This window comes from Rissa tridactyla, chromosome 1, assembly GCF_028500815.1.
Source record: "Rissa tridactyla isolate bRisTri1 chromosome 1, bRisTri1.patW.cur.20221130, whole genome shotgun sequence".
Classification (NCBI taxonomy): Eukaryota; Metazoa; Chordata; class Aves; order Charadriiformes; family Laridae; genus Rissa; species Rissa tridactyla.
In genome coordinates, this window is record NC_071466.1 from 204,493,262 (window position 1) to 204,507,356 (window position 14,095).

The 14,095-nt window shown below is 40.4% G+C and overlaps 1 protein-coding gene across 5 annotated transcripts in view; it reads right to left on the bottom strand.

Moving 5' to 3' along the window:
• KMT2E (lysine methyltransferase 2E (inactive)) overlaps positions 1 to 12,355 on the bottom strand; it is a 62,456-nt gene extending 50,101 nt beyond the window's left edge. Inside the window, exons 1-3 of one of the 5 annotated variants that reach the window (XM_054188147.1) lie at positions 11,774 to 12,354; positions 4,128 to 4,187; positions 264 to 335 (exon numbers count right to left, since the gene is read on the bottom strand). The gene's annotated coding sequence lies outside the window, so the exon portion shown is untranslated. Of the gene's footprint in view, positions 1 to 263; positions 336 to 4,127; positions 4,188 to 11,773 lie in introns of all 5 variants that reach the window. The other 4 variants (XM_054188150.1, XM_054188145.1, XM_054188148.1 and 1 more) reach the window with 4 other exon arrangements.
• Between the last annotated feature and the right edge of the window lie 1,740 nt (positions 12,356 to 14,095).

The following is a 14,095-nucleotide window of genomic DNA, read 5'->3' on the forward strand; positions in this document are numbered from 1 at the left end:
AATAATGAATTAAGCTTATGACTAAATTATTTCTTAGCTCAAATCTAAGAATTTTCCACATGCATAAAACACTAATTTTATAAGCTGATCGCTAAATCAGTTTGTTTCTCACATCACTAAGCGTTACAAAAATATTCAGTCTTTTTGTTCCTGTTTTTATGACTTCAATATACACATATTCTCCATTATTTTTTTCTAGCAATTGCCTCTACCAGTCACCACCTGTTGCAAATCACAAAATGGAAAAAAAAAAAAGTAGTTACATAGTTTAGATGTTTCAAGACGTGGAGATTTCATCACAGAATGCCTCTGCAGAGAGAATTACCAGGGCCTCCCTAAACGCAGAGCAGAAGTTTAAGGGAGAAAAAGCTAATTATAATTCGATCAGCCTATAATTAGTCTATTTCATGAGAGGAAACAGTGCTGCTTAAGACAAATCATTATTTAGATTTTATACTGGTGCATGCAACTTTACCTCAAAGTCCTTAACTAGTGTCACTGCAGAAAGGTTAATATACTAACCAAATTACCATCTCTATACTGTATCTGCTCTGCATCTTCACAAGGTCTATATTATATAAAATATACTAACTAGAAGGAAAAAAGATTAAACAAAACCTTCTAACCTATCTCCATAGGCCAACGATCTTTCCTTAAAAGCAAAATGATTTAACTTTAAATACATGTTACAAAATAAGTTAAAAGTGATAATTTAACCATATTTAGTAAATCGATTAACCGAAAGGTCTGAGAATAATTATCACTCCTGAAAAGTTATCACGTATTATCACATCTGAAAAGTTTCAGCCAGTGCTCCCCAACTTATGGAGAAATGGGCAGTTCACCCCATGTTTAAGTAGAGCTTATTTCCCCTGCGTACAAGTATGGAAGAGGCTCTCTTTTGCTAAACTAAGACTACTGGTAAATCCACTACCTCACACCCTTTAACCACAGGCAAAAAATTAGTAACAATTTCTTGGAGTAATGTATTTAAGTATCAGAATATACACAGTATACATAAAGATTTGTTTTTTAAGGGATGTGTACAAATCTAAGGGAATTAACTTGAAGCTTACTGGAACAAACAGATGAAATTGCTGAAACAAACTGATCTGCACAGTCAATTTTCCACTCGTGCATGGACCAAGGAAGTAGTAGTGTAGAGAAGAGTTACCAGATTTAGAGGTAAAAATGATTCAGACACAAAATACACAAACTAGTTGCATGATAGTCTTGAGTCAAGCAAGACCTTTCAGCTCAACCAGCACAAGATGCTAATCTGGTTGTAACTTCAAGTCATTTTGAACGTAAAAGCAATCCATCTGTACTCGTACTGCACTAACCCAAACCAAAACTCCAACTTCCATTTGCTCCCAGTAGAAAATCCATGCTACTCTGGGTCCAGGCTGGCTCCAGAACCACACAGAATCACTCTGAAACTAAACTCAACTAACTGGTGGAGTTTCCCATCTTATCAGGGTCTTTCAGGCAAGATGCAAAGGCTTCCAAGATCATACTACTGCTTTCAGACCTCGTCTGACTCCTAGTGATTTTGATGTTAGTTATTTATACGAGTCATCTCCGGTAATAGAGATAGATGACCAAAAGGTAGCACGCTTTTTGATTTTCTTACCACACCAGGAAAAATAGTCTACATGGTGTGTTGGTGCCTTCCTTCCCCTTAAAAATGCTTTCTTTACAAGGGCGGTGGATAGAAATATATTTGAAGTGCTGGTACGCAATGTAGCACACAGGAACATAGTTAAGTACCTTATAACTGAGTGACACCACATCAAGCCTACTACATACGCCAGAAAAAGGGAAACAGAATTTATAGGACAAACACTTAAAAACATCTTCTATGCATAATTTACCTTTTATTGAGCATGCAATTTAAAAATCTTCCTCTTCCCTCCCCCCGATTACATCATCTGTGTACACACGTTTTGCAATCATTAGCAAAAGCAATTCTTGTCATGCCTTCCTGCAGATTTACAGGCCAACAATTTTAACCTGTGCTCGTGGGAACCACCCTTCCCACAAAGAAATCCACAAGAACGGACCTAAGAAAAGTTGATACACCTATGCCCTAGCATAATCCATACAGGAGAAATTTCTAAGTAAAAATGCTCCTATAAATACAGTGTCACAGTCCACAAATCCAGCGTGAAAACTACTGTCCTGAACTGTCAGAGCCAATAAACTGAGCTTTGCTACCTGGCTTCCCTGCCTACAATGTTTTCTTTTTTTTTTTTTTTTCCCTTCACTTTTTTAGTTTTGGTTTTTTTTAATTAGGGGAGAGGGTTTACAGGGAGAGAAGAAAACTTTAAGAAGATTTTACTAACAAAAATTTTAAGTTTTGTTAAACTTCTGCTTTCTATTACTGCTCCAAGCACTTGTGTCTTCACTATACGATAGTCATTTGGAAAAGTAGTGATAGAAATTGACATTTTAATGGTATACTCTAGATACCCTTCAAATAGTGAACTACTTTGTGTGCATGCATGTGTATATATACATAGATGTACATATCTACACCCAAAGCAATCTGGAAAAAAATATATGCAGTATGTATATACACAGCATAAATACATATATCAAAGTAATCTGAATATTTATTTATTGCTGGCTGTTTCTAAGGAGATAACACATCTTTAATCAGACCTAGAAGCAGAATACATGAATAAATGACTAATCTCACCCACAAAGAAGTTCTTTCTCCATTTCCCCCGCCATGCTCCACCATGGTAAAGATTTTGCTGAGAGATTAAAAGGGATATCCAACTTCCAAATGTTACACCACTGCAGTTGCAGTATGATGTATGCAGGCTTAGTAACAACTATGAGTCCAAATTCAGACCTTTGCTACTGTTTGCTGCTCTCTATGGTAACCTAACAGGTAAATTACCGGTCTACTTCAAATTTGTGCCGAGACAAAAAAGGGTAGTAGGTAAAAGACAGACAGAGTAGGCACACTCAAATACAATTACAATTAGGACCCATTAACGACCAACTCCCACAAATCCCATAGAAGAAACTATTTGTTCTAAAATAAATCTGGTTTCCTATGTATTTGTACTTTGTGCCCAAACATTCCCACTGACCTAATGTTCTCTATATCTCTCTCATAGCAGTATCTTCCTCATTACAACGTTAACTGGTCCTCGGCTCACTCAAAGGCCCCTCAATAATCTCTTATGCCATCCACACTGACGTACATGTTGTTAGTAGTCAGGTCTACCTCACCTCCTCCTCACATGTCCTGTCAGTCAACCAAAAGAAAAAAAAAATAAAAATGAAAGGAGTTGCTATGGCTGGTTTGCAGTTACACACATGACAGATAATGGCTAAAAATCATTATGCTGCCTCTCACTGTTTCTTCCAGGACACCGCACATAGCTGCCCCTTTGCATCCCTTTTTGGATCTTCATTAAGCTTCAGGGATCTCAAGGGTATGAAATTCCTAACTCTATCAAATTTTGTTTTTTTTAAAGTTATCGGTTGTACTGACAGAGACCTAGTGATCATTAGACAAACTTATTTAAGAAACACAGCTATTACAGAGAAACTACTACGGAGTAAGGCTCCTCATACTACTTTGCTTTTAATTCAGTGCCAATATAGAGTAAGAACAAGCACAGTGAAGACTTCATTAGCATAGTTATGAACATCCTGATACAATACATATAGGATTTTACACTGAACAAAAACCTCAGACGTTGTTTGGAATGACAGCCAAACTTCATGAATTAAGTCTTCAGTTTGGGATCTAGAACCAAGAAGGAAAAAAACCCCTCCTCGTAGTATTCAATATTCATGCATAAGAAAACCCTTGAGTTTCCATCATGTAAGTATCAATTTTTCAGTATGCAGGTCATTACATGCATTACACCAGCTCTAGTCAGTGGAAAGCAAGCTGCCCTTTCAAGTATAAACATAGAATCAGTCTGTCAGCAAAGTTTCTGCTATACAGAAGAGCTAGTTTCCACCGGCTGTAGGCTATCTTCCCTTTACTATCTGGTCCAAGAGTGCTCTTTCTTGAGTATTCCTGCAGAAGTGATGGAAAGCACTCTCTCTTCCTCAAATATTTATGCCAGTCCATTAAAATATGGAAGACTTTCCCTTACCTCTTCTCTCTCTTCACTCCTCCTTTTCTTCTCTCAGTGGAAGTTAGACAAAATATGGGACTAGGAAGAGAAAAAGAACGAGTGGTAGAAGGGAAATAAAGGTAAATGCAGTTACACAAAGAGCAAGAACTAGTTTATTGAACAGAAATGTATCAAAGTAGTAGCGAGCAGAGGTATACAGAGAAATACCATGCTTACAGATTTATTTTTATATTTACAGAAAACAACCCCCAAAATTGAAAATTAACAGCCAATCACTTGATGCCTTTAAGTTTACTAAACACCTGCCATACTTCTCAAAATAAACCACATACAAAAAGGTCTATCCATTCAAAAAGTAGCAATTATTTGAGCTGGAGTCAAGGAGTTGTAAAATACAAGACAAGTACAGCACAGGAAGAAAAGTAAGAGAAAAAATTACTTTTTGATAGCAATATTGCTTATTGCTTGCAGAAGTATATACTAGCTTCCCAACATTAGTGTCTTATACTAATATCACTGTGAGATGTAAAATTCCTTTAAATAGAAATTCAAAGGTTAAGAAAACAAATAAAGTAATTTCGCAGTAAAAAGATCTTGGCTTTAAGTCGGTCTTTGTATCAGCTCTTTCACTGCAAACATTTTTCTCCATCTACCATAAAGTGGTAAATAACCGCTGATTAAACTTACACAAAATGTGTATGTGCCTTACCAGTCAGTCTCCAAGAAAACATTTACACCTGTTCCTTTAAGTTATTATTCTTGACAAACATTTCAAAATATGAAGTGTTTTTGCAAGTACACACATTCCACATTCTGTAAGAATACTCTGCAAGTCATGTCTGCAACTGTGGGGGCTAAGTATATTTATTTTTTATTAAATGTAACAGTATACTTCATGGTGATACAGTCACTGGAAGATCTAAAATCTAAGGCCCAACAGTCCTCCCAAAAAGAAGCCTTTTTTTTTTTTCCAGAGAGGGCAGAAAACATGTGGCTACAAATACATATTGGTATTGCTTTCAACAATCTAAATATTTTGCTGACTTCATGACATCACGTAAGTTTTTTCTATGCTGCTTAATAAGCCTTGGGAGCCTAGTGTAATTATTAGATACCTGATACATAAGCAGTAAATTCTTTTGACTTACTTGAAGTCTGCCATTTCAGCTAAGCAAAGTTTTATTTTTATATGTTTTCACTTAGGCAGGTTCCAAAAACTAGCCCCTCTGTCTTATCAGTGGCATTTGACTGATATGAATCAGTGCTTCAACAATGCTTCTGCTCATACTTGTGGAAGCAGTTTGTAGACATTCACCTAGTTGCTGAAGTTACACCTGGGAATCTAAACACAAGCAAGTCAAAAAGCTGTGCTCTTTCAAACAGAAACTTTAATTCTTTCTAGCAGTTAGGAGAACTCTTATGTAATTTTAACTATAGTTCAACCTGGACTATATTTCTTGGTAACAACTTGTCAATATTTCAATTCTCTTTATTAAGATTTTGTGAGGAAAAGGGCAAGAGAGGGTGAGGGAACAAAGGGAGGGGACCATATCACATTCAAGGACAGCCAAAAAAATACAAACGTATAAGGTCAAAAGATCTTTCCTACAAAAAACATTTACTTTTCAATCACCATTATCTTGCAAAACTATATTGACTAATTTGTGTTGATAAATTTAGATTCCGTGTATTTTTAACTTTATTTCTTTGTGTGTTCAAAGGAGATATCAGTATGCGTTTTTAATTGTAGTAACAAAGATATGAAATAAGTCATCTTAGAATAAACATAACAAACATTCTGCCCAGCAGTGGAAGCACAAAACACAGCTTTAAAGTTCCAATACCACTGCCACACAGAAGGGAAAAAAAAGGATGCAGAGTTTGTCTTTAATTTCTTCCAGAAGACGCGATTGCAAAGTAAGAGACAGCAGAGAATGAACATTATACAAAACCACTACAGTCATTCATAAAAATCCTGCAAAATGTTATTAAAGAATAAGTCAAGTCTTTCTACCCTAAGCAAAAAAAGAGCAATTAGCCTTGTTACTTGGTAAAGTAGAAGAATCTTGTGGTTAAATCAGTAAAAAAACTATTGTGCTTTTTATCAGTTTTACATAGAATTATTCGTGTTTCTTTCACAGTCATAGAATGATAGGTTTAGAAACCAAACGAGACATGTAATCTCTGTATACCTTCCCAAAAAGTTATAAATAAGTTGCTGTAATTCTCAAGTCTTCACCTTCAGTTTAAGTAGAACCTACTAAAAACATTCCTCATTGGAGAAGTTTCCTTAAACCAACAGTTAAGACAGGATTAACTGTCTAGACTTGGAATATCATCTGTCTTGTGATATGGTTTTAAACACAGCCCCATTATAACCATACTAATTAGGAGTTAACTCCTTTTGTCTACTCAAGGCAAGTTTAGAACCTCACCCACTGTTAAAGAAAAAAGTATCTTTAGACCCAGTCAAGTTAAAAGAGTTAAAGAGTAATGAACACCGAACCAATTTAAATATTCAGAGCTCCTCAGGGTAAGAGATCCAAACCTGCCATCCTGTATACATTTTAAGTTCTCACTTTGTAAAGGTAGGATATTAATTTCATCACTTCTGTGACTGATGAAATAACCAACAATGGACAATAGATTATAGGTCCTCCTTCTTAAACTGTAATATAAAGTACAATAATGTCATTAGAATGTAGTCTTATCATCTTGTCTTTGAACTTGATGGTAATATATTTTTGAGATAGAGATATGAAAGTGAATGATTACCTAGACTATGATGGCATATAAAACAATACAAAAAACACAACTACAAATGAGAATAAAATAAAATTTAAAAAAGCTTCTCTAAACCTGAACCTGCATTATGATACTTTAATATCTACACCTAATGAAAATGTTAACCTAAAACTAGGATTAATACTATTTTGACATTCCCATACTTAGCCTGATTTGCGAAACTGCTGGGCCCTTGCAAGTCTCACCTAAGTTTTACAACACAGCATCTCCATCTAAGCAGTGTATGAACTATCACATGAAAGGAGAGATAGCACTCTTTCAATAAAATATGCAAAATTAACACATTTTACTTGCACAGGATACAATATGTGTGCTACTTCAATATAGTCTTCATTTGTACTTTTGAAACACCTAACTTGAGTGGACACTGATTTACCATAATTCTTAGCAAATATTTTAATTAAAAAAAATCCAGATAAGAAAGCATTTAAGTCAAGCCTGTTAAAAAATATATACTTTGTACAACAAAGCTATCTTCAAAGGTTTACAGATAATTATTAAAATTTTCTAACAGCCAGCAGAGCTTAAAATCTTGCCTGTTTAATTAACACCACATTAATATATTGAGATTTGTAAGAGGAAGTAAAAATAATCTCAGTATCTCCTACCAAGTATATGAAACCTTGACACGGTTTCTTTTAAGTAACTTGTTTGTTATGCCTTAAAGGTAACAACAGTTTTGTCTTTGAACACAACTATAGGAGGTTTTTTGTAGTATCAAGGTCGTGAGCAATATTTTGGATCCTCAAAGAGATTAGGTTAACTTTTGTGAGTACAATTCTTTGGTTAGTAAGAAAATGTGAATATTGGTGTACTTCGAAATATTAATCTTGCACCATTCAAAAGCCCACTGCAATTAGTATTTTACATAATCCTGAATTTGGAAGAATGAAAAGTATTTTTTTTCTTAATCCACATTCTACATTTGGTTAAGTGGTTTTTTTTTTCCCCAGAGATGCCTCAAGTTTCATTCTTAGCAATAAATCAAAACTACTATTTGCACAGTGGAAACATTTAAACACTGTACCTGTTCCAAAAACACTGCCCAATAAAATTTGCTTTTGAGAGATTCACAACTGCTTGTTCGTATGAAAGTCACAAGGCCAATAACACAGATGGACTTCCTTAGGATCTCTCCAGAAGTCTGAACTGGCATTTATATCTTCACCAATCTACCACCCCCCATTCAATTTTGTTAAGTGTTACACAAAACCAGCAAAAAACTTTCATTAAATCTTCATTTACATGAATCTATTTAGAACAATGCCACGATTCTACAGTTATGTACACCACTCCTTAACTAAGTTCCACAAATAGTCCTTACTAAAATTAGTATTAGCATGCACGCAAAATTAAGACTGTGCTTACATCAACCCGAGATCAGGACTAGAGAGACATTGTAGCCTTCAGTGTGACACCAATTTCTGTTGCTTTCCAACAGAATGTTAAGAGTTGTGTGTGCTGAAACTGTACCAAAGATATGAGGTAATGCAACTCCTAAAAGTAAACTGAATGTTGGTGCTGTGAGAAACTTTCCCTAGATATAGTCTAAAAAGGCAGTATTATTTCCCTTCTGAAATTTCCCAAATGGCAAAAAAGCTCATCCAAAAGGCTAAGTGACAGTTAAGCAGATTTTTCCTTTAGATATGAAAAGCTTGAAAATATGTACGTGGTTTTAGAACTGCAGTCCATATTGTTGCATTTGTAACACAATATTTGTAAATCAGAAACGCCTCCTGAAAAAAAATAATTTAGATTTCAAACCTTCCTTCTTTCAAGAAGTTTTTATTAGTTTGGGGGGAAAGGGTATTCCATTTTTTATGAATATACTTTAACATATCAACATCAATGGAGTTAAAAAAGGCAGAATTTCCTTTGTAATATTGTCTCCTTAAAACAGATCACAGATCTGCTTTTGCAAATGGAGAAACTGAGTCACATAGGCAAACTGACTCACTAAAACTCATACAGGAAAACTCTGGAAGATTTCAAAATTCCCAAGAGGTTCTTATGCATAAAATTCACAATCTAGAAAAGCTGTAAAATTTGAGTATGAATATTTCAATCTTTGGATCTATTTCATTTTACCCCAAAAAACCACTTTTTGTAAAGTTAACAGAATTATTTTCTTTTAATTTTAATCTTGAATCAGATGTCTGCTTGAGAACATGACTGAAGCCATGAAGTTAGACTGCGGAGCTGCATAGCCCTCTAAGTCACAATAAAAAAATTATTCACAAGATCAGGAGCTTTAAACCTAAGGAGAGGAAAGAAAAAGGCAAAAGGTTTCCAGAAAGGCCCATACTTACACTCCCTATAATCTTACTCGTGTACTTTTTAATAAACAGAGTAAGACATGGTTTGTTAAAAGAATCAAACCTATATAAATAAGGAAGGTATGACAGGAGCATGCATTACTGGACTATTAACGCATCACTTGGTGGTTGAAATCACTCAGCCTTTGGCCTCAAAACATACGAAAGGCATGCATTAACAACACTCGAAGTCTTACTATCTTATTTTTCAACTTTAGGTATACCTTAAACCACACATCAGTGCTTCTAAATGATACTAAATAAAATTCTTCAGAGATTAGAGGTAGTTTTGCCATTCCAATACCTCACTTTTGATTGTTTAAATCCAGAAGGTTCCAAAGCTATATTAGAATAGGAATTCATACCTCATTAAATCAAGGACAAGATTAAAGACAAGCATACAAAAAAAAGAGGGACAAATTAATTTTTTTGGCTGTCTTTTAAAATGTACAGTTTGCAGCCTCCATAGTTTGTATCAGAGTACACTACACCAACTACCAAATAATAAATCCTTGTGACCTCCCTTCCCCCCACCCAAACATATTTATAGTGGTGATACTAAAAGGTTCATATTTCATTTCGGAAAAAAATTAGAGGTTAGGAAGCGCACTTTCCCTCAGTATTTGTATGTGTATTACTACAAAAACAATTTATACAGCAATATACAAAATAAATTGAAGACAAAAAATGTAGTACCAAGATTACATGGTGGCAGAAGAAATTCCACGTCTTAATAGTAACAGGTTACAATCTCACATACGTTATTTCTGTAAGTATTAAGTTCTTTCAGTACTCTCAAACTATCAATACATAGAATTACTACCCCTATGTCCAGCAAAGGTATTTCCTGGAAGGTGAACATGACGTTCACAAATGTGATTCCACAAAGAATTTAGATGACCGTTTTAGCGATCTTAATCCACTCTTTACTTTGATCAATTTTACCGCTTTTATGTCGTTAATAGGATGGACAGATACACAGTTTCCATCTCAAACACAGGAGCTTTTCCAAATTATTAAACCGACGTACATATTACCTTACAGCAACCTACACACACCCCTCACAGAAGCCGCTTGAGTCTGTTGCCTCTTTCCACCCCCCTTTTCCCCGACAAGAGTGGTCTCGTTCACTTGCCTTTCACACACATAACCAATAAAATTAATCAGCTGGAACACAGCATTTTTAAATCGCAGTAAAGTCAAGAGATGTTTTGTACGTTATTTGAAGGGAACAGTCTTTTCATTTAAACATAATAAGACTCTAATATGCTGCAGACAAACGCGCTGCATGGGGTGTGGAGGACCCGAGCTGATTAGATTACCACAACATCAGCCTGAGGCCGCCATTTTTAGAATCTCTAAAGGACAAAAGAGGGAAATTAAAAAATTTGCTCCACATTTTTTGAAAAGTAACTTTAAAAGTATAGCGATCATAATCAATTAATCATGCATTAGCAGTACAGCCATGGATATCTCTTTCTTTTCGCTGATCTGAGCCCTGAATAACAAACACGTTTCGTTATTATTCCTTTAAGGTACTGTAAATAAACAGACTAAAACATTCCTAAATCTAGATGCAGCGCTAAACTTCTGCTTTTAACGACACGTAGTATGTACCATTTTAGGGACCTCAGGGCTTCCAGCCACCGCACATTCCCTAATGGCTGAGTATGGGGGAATACAGGACCTTTATAATCAGGCTATATTATGTTTCTCTACCCTATTTAGTACTACACAGTGAACCGTTTGTTTCTCTTCCCCTAGGTCTGCAGCAATAGGGTCTACCCCACCAACATTTATTTCTTTAAGGGAAAAAACCAGAAAAGACTGAAATGTGCCACCCAAGGAACACGAAGGCTGCCTGCAGAGAACTAAAGCGAGAAAGGGATGCACCAATATAACTACTTACACCCTCAAGAAAGGGGGTGGAGAGAATGATCCCCTTTTAAATTGGCAGAGAAACTCTTGAGGACTGCTCTCCGTTTGTCCAGGTTACACCACGAAGCGGAGATATTAGCAGGGAGGGGGGAAAGGAGGCGGGGGTGTGGAAGGCAGAGAGATTAGGCCTATAACGAGCCATTTTAGCACCACAAAGCAAAAATATACAGGATGGAGGAAGAGAATAGGCTTCCCTCAGCTTCATAAAACTCAATACGCAGTCCCAATAACACACAAACCCGTTCTTAAAACCACCAGTGTAAGGAAGCGTATGTTGTCACATAATAGCCCCTTTCGGCTCTTTTTCTAAGCATAATGCATAAATCTGGCATAACTGCCAAAAAATTCTCCTCAGCTCCTCCAGTTACAGTAACCCGCCATATTCACAAGATATAGCGACAGCCTGCCATTTTTTTAACCAAACCCCACAAAAGGGAAAACAAATTCAAGGCAACCTAAACAGAATTTAAACACATTTCAGGGCGGGAGGGAGTTACGCTCGCACCGGGGGTAAGGAGACGTTCCCGTCGCATTTCGCTCCCCTTTTGCCACCCCCCTCCCCGAAGCACCCACAGCAGAATACACTGGCAATAACCGAAGACTCACCTGTAATGGTCACAGGCCAGGCAGCAGGACCCCTGAGCTGAGCCCCTTCTCTATCCCAACCAAAACAATGCAACAGCCCCACTGCGGATATCCCTACCCTAGGCAGGACTCAACCCTCAGCAGGCTCTGGTGAAAGAAAGAAAAGGGAAAGAAAGGAAAGAGGAGACCCCCCCTCCCCCCAAACCTAGCTCAGTGCGCAGAACCCTACAGGGACCAGCTCGGAAGCGCCTTTGCCTTAGGACCTGTGTACAAACCCCGCTGCCGCCGCTGCTCCCGTGTCTCCCTCCTTTCAGCCTCCTACGCTCCCTTCTATGTCACTGCCTCTCTGGGAAAATGGCGTCCGCTCTCCCCTCCCTCCCCCTGCACGGGGCTCACCCGCCCCGCCTGGCAGGGGCAGGGTTACCAAGGCGAAGCCAAACAGCCGCCATTTTGCTTACGGGCTGAGAGCGCGATCCGCGCCCGCCACTGAGCCCTCAGTGTCCATTTTGCAACAGCGCCCTGCACGTTACGCCGAACGGCTCCGGGTCTGGGCGCGGCCGAGACACCAGACTGCGGCAGGGGCTGGGCAGGGGGGCTGTCGAGGAGGTGCGGAGGGAAGTAGGGCAGCGGAGGAGGGGCGGCCGCAGCTGGGGCTGGTGCCGGGGGCGATCCGCAGCCCCGGAGGCGCAGACCGCGGGGGAGGGGCAAGGGCTCCGTCCCAGGCTGTTGAGGGACCGAAGGCGGGCGGGAGGGAGGATGTCTGACTCAGAACTGCATCCTCTGAGGCAGAAACGCCAAAACTCCCTCTTCAGCTGCGCTCCCCCCGCCACCTCCGGCTTCCTGCTCAGGGCCGTCGTTGGTCTCAGCATACCTATTCTGTATGAATCTCAACCCCTGGGGTAAATTTTCGCCACGAAGTACGCGAGAAGCCAGGCAGGGGCGCCGCATCTCACACAGAGGAACTTACTTGAGGGGCGGGGAGGAGGGGGGCGAGAAAGGGGAAGGAGCGGGAGCCTTGGTCGAGAGCCGTTCAGGGCGATGTGGAGGTTTTGTCTGAATCTCCCCTGTCAATAAGGCACTTGAGGCTACGAATCTTCCCCGAAGCGTTTTAAGGCTCGTATATAAGGCAAGTGGGAGAGAGTTTCTTAAAGCGAGTGGGACAGCACTAGCTGAAGGCGTTTCTTTTCTGCAGGGAAGGAGAACGAGCCCCGTTTCCCCGTCAGGGAACGGCCTTCGGGGAGCAGGTACCATCTGCCTTCACCCGGACCAGCGGGAGCTGGCAAGGCGAGAGGCTCCCTCAGCGTTCCGGGGCCGACGCAGCCTCTCGCCGTTTGTACCGAGCTCCTCTTCCTTTCGCCATATCCCCTCCCAGCTCTTGTTCTGCCCGCACACCGCCCTGCCTCCCCTGCTCGGCGTCAGCCCCTCCAGCGATATGGCTGATTGAGGGAGGGGAGGCGGTGGCTGGGGTTTCATTCGACGCCCACCAGGGGCTGAGCGAGCCTCCTTCAGTGCGCAAACTCGGGGCACCAGATAAAAGCTGGGCTGGCAGCTCTTACCCTGCCTCGATGGAGCCGCCACAAGCGGGTGACTGGAGAAGCAGTTAGCAGCAGCGCCATAGATCTAGCGTCCCCCTACAGCTTGGGCAGAGAGTTTGGGGCTCTAAACAGCTGCTGCTGCGGCAAGAGGGAGCCGAGGTGAAGGGATCTGCTAGCTGGTTGGACGCAGAGGAGGCGGCTGTAATGGGGCGTTGAGTCTGAGGGAGGAGGAGGGGGGGGCGATTAAACGTCTTGTGATCACGGCGGAGTCTATGGGTATTTTTTCCTGTCTAACTCTTCTGTGCGTGTGTCTCTTGTTTCTCTCTTTCTCTCTCTCCTTAGGGCGCTTGGCTGGGGCTGCTCGCTCGGGTTCTGCCTGTTGTTGCGCGAAATGGCGGCTGGCGTCTTGGTGGGTTTGGTTGTCGGTTTTTTTTTTGTGTAGGGTTTTTTTTTTTAATTCCCTTCCCCTCCTATTCCCCTCCCCCACTCGTGCTGCGCCTCCGCAGCGAACCGCGGCGGAGACCCAGTCAGGAGGGGGGCGGGACCTGCGTGGCAGCCAATAGGCGCGGCGGCCGGGCTGGCCCGGCGTGCTCTGATTGGCTGGCGCTGACATCATCCTGCAGCAGGGGCAGCCGCAGCTGGGCAGGGTTGGGGAGCTGTCGGGGGAGGCTGGTGCAAAGGGAGAAAACAGGCGCCATGATCCCAGCGCCAGGGAGGACTTCACGGGCGGGGGATCCCCGAAGAGCTGGTGAAAAGGGGGAGAGCAGGACCAGGCCTTGGGGTTCTCCTTCCCAAACAGCGCCGGGGC